We start from the raw sequence: 7764 nt of genomic DNA on the forward strand, positions 1-7764 counted from the left end.
AATGTATTTCTCAAATGAAGTGGGCACTAGGAATTCTAATTACAGGCTTCACATTTTGCCAGTGTTGAGAACAGCAAACAACAGCATTAAATAAATAATAGGAACATTAACAATTATTCCACCCGCCGCCCCACAGTACGTTGTTCGCTATTAGTAATTGACGAAAAGTCGTTCAGTGAAACAAAAGCGATGTCTGGCGTTCTCCAGGGTAGCGTTATAGAACCTCTGCTGTTTTTTATCTATATAAAAGATTTAGGAGACAATCTGAGCAGCCGTATTAAGTTATTTGCAGATGATGCTGTCGTTTATCGTCTAGTTAATTCATGAGAAGTTCAAAACAAATTGTAAACGATTTTGAAAAGGTATCTGGGTGATGCGAAGATTGGCAATTAACCCTATATAATGAAAAGTGTAGGGTCATTCACATAAGTGCTAAAAAGAAACCGTTAAATTTCGGTTCCATGATAAATCGTCAAATCTAAACGCCGTAAATTCTACTAAAAGCTTAGGAATTACAATTGCGAATAACTGAAATTGGAAAGAACACACAAAAAAATGTTGTAGGGAAGGCAAACCAAAGACAGCAGAGTACAATGAGAAAGCTCAAAGGCAAGCAGCATGTTTTCTTTTACCGCTAAATAGTGGAGAGAGTGTCTCGTAGACGATACAGGGTCTGGGGTGGACATCATTAAAACATAGGAATTTTCCGTTGCGGCGGAATCTTCTCACGAAATTTCAATCACCAACGATCTCTTGAGAATGCGAAAATATTTTGTTGACGCTGACCTACATATAAAGAAACGATCATCATAATAAAATAAGGAAAATCAGAGCTCGCACGGAAAGATATAGGTGATCGTTTTTTCGGGTGCTGTTCGAGATTGGAATAACAAATAATTATTGTGAAGGTGGTTCGATGAACCCTCTGCCAGGCACTTCAGTATTATTTGCAGAGTATCCATGTAGATGTAGATGTAGATGTAGGTGTAGACATAGTCATACTAAAAAAAAATAATAGCTACATTTTTAACTGTAGTGTCATTATTGTTGGCAACGGCCTTACCGCAGTGACAACACGGGTTCCCATCAGATCACCGAAGTTAAGCGCTGTCGGGCTGGGCTAGCACTTGGATGGGTGAGCAACCGGCCTGCCGAGTGTTGTTGGCAAGTGGGGTGCGCTCAGTCCTTGTCAGGCAAAATGAGGAGCTGCTTGATTGAGAAGTAGCGGCTCCGGTCTCGTCAATTGACATACAGCAGGGAGAGCGGTGTGCTGACCACATGCCCCTCCACATCCGCATCCAGTGACGCCTGTGGACTGAAGATGACACGGCGGCCGGTCGGTGCCGTTGGGCCTTCCAAGGCCTGTTCGTACTTAGTTAATGATTATTATTTAACTACTGTCAATGCAGGAACTGAAACGCACTGAGAATGTACAGCCATCTCGCACTACAAGGTAATAGGGCATAATATCACACAAATAAATTACTGTTCTGCTGAATTGTAATCCATCTACCCGTTGTAGCAATTCCCAGTAATCGACGTCGACCTTCCATGACCACCATATCTACGTTTTCATTCCGTGTCACGGCTATTCATTGTGAACAGGCAGAGTGGCCGCCTACTATTTGACAGCTGAAACACGTACGCATGACGACCTGGCTACTGCAGAGGTGGGTCCGATTATGATCAAATAGACATGGTTATAATTGAATTTTAAATTTCCACGGCACACTGTGTTTTCTAGCTTCACTTCAATTTTCACATCACGGGTATTTTATAATGCACACGCTCGTCGCTTGTTAAGGATGTGCATAATATTTAAGTAGTTTACTGTTATATATGCAAAATGATGTAGATACCGATATTTATACATTTGTTTATGTGTCCTCTGTATCAGATGTTACTGACGATGGTCTCTATGCCTGAATATCGTTCTGGCAATTAAATATTTTGTATGCAGCTCGTGGTGTGGCGAAAGATGTCTGTTAACCTTCCCATGGCATACCTAGCGAGGGATGGGGGAGGGCAACTGCCCCTACAGGCAAAAAATAAATAAATGAAGCGGAATAAAATAATAACTTCGCAAACTAAATCACTTCCGCCACACGGTGATATACATCATTTTTCCATCAGTATTCATGAAGTTATTTCTCATATTTTTAGCCAATGTAAAAAACTACTAAAATGAGAATGTACGTGGTTTTGAAAATTTCCGTTACAAACTTCCAGGACTTTTAGAGGGGAGTGAGCCACAACCATTTCAAAACATGTTGGTAATGCGACCACTTCTATGAGTAATTGATTAGACATGACCCAGTATGTCACCTGTTTTACAATTCCACTCATTAATAGCAGAGTAAATAGCTCGTTCACTCATTGACATGCAGTACGGGTGTGCGGCGTCTCTTTCGATCATCAGAGTCACGCCTGCTGACGGTGGAGGGACTCTTTTTTCGAACCGGTTGCGTAATTGTGGCGAAAATCGTGTGCGATAGAGTCAGATGTTGTAGAGAACAATCCTGACAAAGGCAACGAGCAACACTACCATTACCGTGAGGTTCGCCGTTCAGAAGGATCATGTCGGCGTATTCTGCAAACATGTACTCAACCATTTCGCTCTAACACTCACAGAGACGCAAATGGAGCTCGTTTGAGGTCAGAGAGGTAGGATGTACCTCAAATCACATCAGCCGATCCGACGTGACCATCCTCCACAATGACTACCCTGTTGCATACCTACCTGGAAAACATGTTACGGAATAATGACGACAGAGAGGTACAAATTGACACACATGCTTGGAATGACATGGGGTTTTATTAGAACCAAACATATACAAACGTTCAAAAAATTTCCGACAGATGGCGCTTAATCTGATTAGAATAGCAATAATTAGCATAACAAAGTAAGACAAAGCAAAAATGATGATCTTTACAGGATGTGGTCAATATGTCCACCATCAGTCCTCAACAATAGCTGTAGTCGAGGAATAATGCTGTGAACAGCACTGTAAAGCATGTCCGGAGTTATGGTGAGGCAATGGCGTCGGATGTTGTCTTTCGCCGTTCGGAGTTGTTCAAAAATGGCTCTGAGCACTATGGGACTTAACTTCTGAGGTCATCAGTCCCCTATAACTTAGAACTACTTAAACCTACCTAACCTAAGGACATCACACACATCCATGCCCGAGACAGGATTCGAACCTGCGACCGTAGCGGTCGCGCGGTTCCAGACTGTAGCGGCTAGAACCGCTCGGCCATTCCGACCCGCATGAAATGGCTATCAAGTCCGTCACCCACATACATTAGGAGAAATGATCATCACGATAAAATAAGGCGGAACCACGCTGCTGCAGGTTCGAATCCTGCTCGGGCATGGATGTGTGTGATGTCCTTAGGTTAGTTAGGTTTAAGTAATTCTAAGTTATAGGGGACAGATGACCTCAGTGCTCAGAGCCATTTGAACCACTTGTCTTTCAGCATCCCTAGAGCTGTCTGTCGATCGCGATACACAGGTAACCCCAAAGCCAATAATCGCGCGAAAGTGGCGGCTGAGCACACGATCATCACCAAACGACGCTCGCAAGAGAACTTTCACGCCTCTAGCAATATGGTTTTTTTTTGTTCTAATAAAACTCCATGCCATTCCAAGCATGTGTCTCAATTTTACCACTCCATCTACACTATTCCGTGGTTTATTAAGTTTTCAAATTTATACTGACTTTTTGATCACCCGGTATAACTTTAGCGTGCATTCAACAGTAAGTTGTTTTCCAGCGGAGATGCGGAGAAATTAGAAACACTATTATAAAACTGAACTTCGTTCTGTCTTAATTATTTTGAGATATAGTATTAATATTATTGTTGCAGTAAATAACTTTTGGTAAAATTATTACTGCTGATCTAAAGCAGATACGATAATCAGCAAGTTATCTTTAGATGGCACATCGGAAGCGACAGTATCGACTGACGGAACGATATACGGAATAAAAATACTTATTTACCCATCAGCATTAACAAACAGTATCAACGCAACAGTAATGTTCACAAAAAATGAGAGCACACAACAGTATATAGTTTCTGCACCTATTTCCTTGTGTTATTCGTCCTTTTCTTACCATATTCTTGTAAATATCTGCAGTTATTTAGAGCGATTGACATCACTAATTAGAGGCTGGGAGAGCGCTGAAATTTGTAGCCCATGAGAAGCGAGCAGACTGAGATATAACGGTTGAAATACCATAAGGAGATTTGTGTATCTGACACAATGAAGAAAGGCGTTGCGTTTGGTATGCGGTGAAGTAAGGCTCTCACTGTTGGTCGTAACAAGGAATTTAGAATTAGTTTCTCTAGATGGATGCAGTTAGTTGTGTGCCTAGTTGCGATATTTAGAAATTGCAGGTGTGTAGCCAGGCAGCTTCGCAATGAAATGTTATTCCGAATTGTAATAGGACTGTATCTTCACATCTTAACATTCGTTTAGTGGTTGCAACGACGTTATTCTCAATCCAGTTATTTACTTCCCGCGAAATTTGGGTTTTATTGATACGATGGGTACAAACCTAACCTCTATCTGTTTCATAATAGTCGTTCAAAATCACTCCAACTGTAGTTCGATGAGCAACGCAGTTCATATTCTGCAGTTAACCTTATAAAATGTATGCGATATTGGAACTAATTTGAGTCGATGTACTGTCGTGCGTAGAATAATAGACAGACGAGCCAAAGACTTATATAAATCGATAGTACATTCAGTTACACATCCTAAAGATTCTAAACAGGTAGTAGTTTACGGATAAAAAGCAAGTGTCTCATCGCTTGTTGTGAAAAAGTGCATCAAAAATAAAGAGCAAAATCACAATGTTGAGTACAATATTGTGCGTTACATATGTTGATACTACGACCCCTGCGTTCCTGGCTTTAGACTGCGTTGTCCACCTAGGCCGCTGGCCTACGCTGAATATAAATTCGATGCCCCTGGCTTTGTTATGCAACGTCACGCTACGGGTGAGGTGGCGCCCTGCACAGAACATTGACCGGAACCCCTGATCACTGGCGGTAATGCAGGCCTCGTGTAATTGGATCAGCGACACGCGCGTTCCGGATTAACGCTGATATGTTGCTAGGGTCCTGCCTGATCACGACCTCGGCGATAATTCCATTAACGGAGTACAATGCCCCGTCGCTTCTAGCTATTTACAGCGACAAAAAATAGAGGATGAAACTTGACATATTTCAACAGCTCGTTAGATACAATATGGGCTGAAAGGAACATCACACTCCTCGAATCTGACGGTAGCGCCTGTTCTGACTACATGGTGCAAATTCTCGTGTTTGCGATGATTCCTTCTTTTTGAATTAAATAGCAGAATCCGCAGTCATCACCACATTTTATTTGCACATATAAACACTTTCGGCTTGCGGCGGAGCGGGGACGTTCTGTCGGCTCCTTTCTCTCTCTCTCTCTCTCTCTCTCTCTCTCTCTCTCTCTCTCTCTCTCTCTGTCACTTTCACCCGGCCGCGGTGGCCGAGCGGTTCTAGACGCTTCAGTCCGGAACTGCGCGACTGCTAAGGTCGCAGGTTCGAATCCTGCCTCGGGCATGGATGTGTGTGTGACGTCCTTAGGCAAGTTAGGTTTAAGTAGTTCTAAGTTCTAGGGGACTGATGACCTCAGATGTTAAGTCCCATAGTGCTCAGAGCCATTTGAACCTGTCACTTTCATCGAACGGTTCACCTACAGTTCTTCCTTCCGACGTCCCTTCACTCTGCAGTAGTAGATACACGATAGGCAGTGTAAAGCAGCATTGATGAAACCACTACCTAATACCTACCACAAAGGTACCGTGTAACTCAAGTTGCAAATCAGTTCCTGTAAGTTCATTTTCACGAATTTCGGGCGGTAGGAGAATGCAGTTTAATTGCAGTAAGGATTTGAAAATTCTCTTAACGTCTTTTATTCATAAGGAAGCATATGAAATGGATATGACTTATCTTAATAATATGAATATTTATATATGTGTTTGGAGAGAGAGAGAAATTGATTTTTGATTGAATTTTGGTTGTTGCCTCCTTGAATTATCAGCTTCTGCACCAGTTGGTGACGTATTACGATTTGGAGGAAGTTATTGTTCTTTAAGGTTTGAAATACGACTCTGTTAGCTCCTTGGCCGTATTGTGGATAGCTTTGAGCCCAAGTTTTCGTAGCTATTCATACCTAAGGGACCACTGTTGTAAGTAAATAAGATGAAACAGCAATCTGCTTTTCGTGAGAAAAGGAGACTGCGTAGCACGCGAACTTCCTTCGAACTACACTTCCTGCTACATCAAAATTGGTCAGTGAATTTCAGCACCATACTATTGTACAAGAACATAATCCAATTACTGTAATTAAGAAATTATGAGGGATTGTTACTTATTGAATGAAAACTATAGAGAATGCATTTCTTTTCATATATTTAAGTGAACTTCGTACACTTACAATTCTGTCGATTGATAGACGGCGACGACAATGAAGGTCACCTCCCTTTCCAAAAACAAGATATTTCTATTCTTCACTTCCAGAAAATTTGTATACATAAATGTTTGGCAACTCTTACACATAGTTTACTCGGTTTTATCACTAAAATATCAATTTTCATTAAATGTAACAATATGTTCTGAGCGACGGCCTAGCAACACGTCCTCCTTCCACAAGATACAGATTAACAGTCTTTTTTTTAATAAATCAATTGTCTTTTTTTTTTTTTTAGAGTCCATACTCAAAGATTCTCTAATACTATCGTTGCGTTGATTGTGCGCTAAAGAGTTTCTTGCTGTCCAGCTGCACTTCACTTCACTTCAAGTACTTTTTGAATCACATTTACATTTACGGTATTTACATACATTACTGAGCTTCTCAGAATAAAATCAGACCTAAATTAGTTTTTAAAAAAGCAGTGAGGCACACATATCATTACATCTTCCTTCCGACGTCCCTTCACTCTGTAGTAGTAGATACACGGTAGATAGTGTAAAGCAGCGTTGGTGAAACCACTACCTAATACCTACCACAAAGGGGCCGCGTAACTCAAGTTGCAAATCAGTTCCTGTAAGTTCATTTTCACAAATTTCGGGCGGTAGGAGAATGCAGTGTAATTGCAGTGAGGATTTGAAATTCTATTAACGTCTTTATATTCATAAGGAAGCACATTAAATGGCTATCAAGTCCGTCACCCACCTACATAGGGAGAAATGATCATCACGATAAAATAAGACGGAACCGCGCTGCTGCTACGGTCGCAGGTTCGAATCCTGCGTCGGGCATGAATGTGTGTGATGTCCTTAGGTTAGTTAAGTATAAGTAGTTCTAAGTCTAGGGGACTGATGACCTCAGATGTTAAGTCCCATAGTGCTTAGAGCCATTTGAACCATTTTTGATAAAATAAGAGAAATCAGGGCTCTCACAGAAAAATTTAAGTCCTGGATTTTCCCGCGCGTCTTTCGAGATTGCAACGGTAGAGAGACAGCTTGAAGGTGGTTTATTGAACCTTCTCCCAGGGACTTTATTCTGAATAGCAGAGTAATCACGTAGATGTAGATGTAGATGCACCCGAAGGAAAAATTATGACAGTTCTGTAATGTGAGCTGCATAACATCAGGCGAAATCTCTCATCAGGACCTCATAGTTGGCGGGAGATACTATTTTCTGCGCATCTGTATGTGCTCTCTATGCACACAGAACTGAAAAGAGCGAATTGATGTAATCGATAGGCATACTAGAGACACTGT

The 7764-nt window shown here is 41.4% G+C and overlaps 1 pseudogene; it reads left to right on the plus strand.

The window, feature by feature from the left end:
• Positions 1-1049: 1049 nt before the first annotated feature.
• LOC124607644 lies at positions 1050-1167 on the plus strand (annotated as a pseudogene).
• Positions 1168-7764: the final 6597 nt, after the last annotated feature.

This window comes from Schistocerca americana, chromosome 3, assembly GCF_021461395.2.
Source record: "Schistocerca americana isolate TAMUIC-IGC-003095 chromosome 3, iqSchAmer2.1, whole genome shotgun sequence".
Lineage (NCBI taxonomy): Eukaryota > Metazoa > Arthropoda > Insecta > Orthoptera > Acrididae > Schistocerca > Schistocerca americana.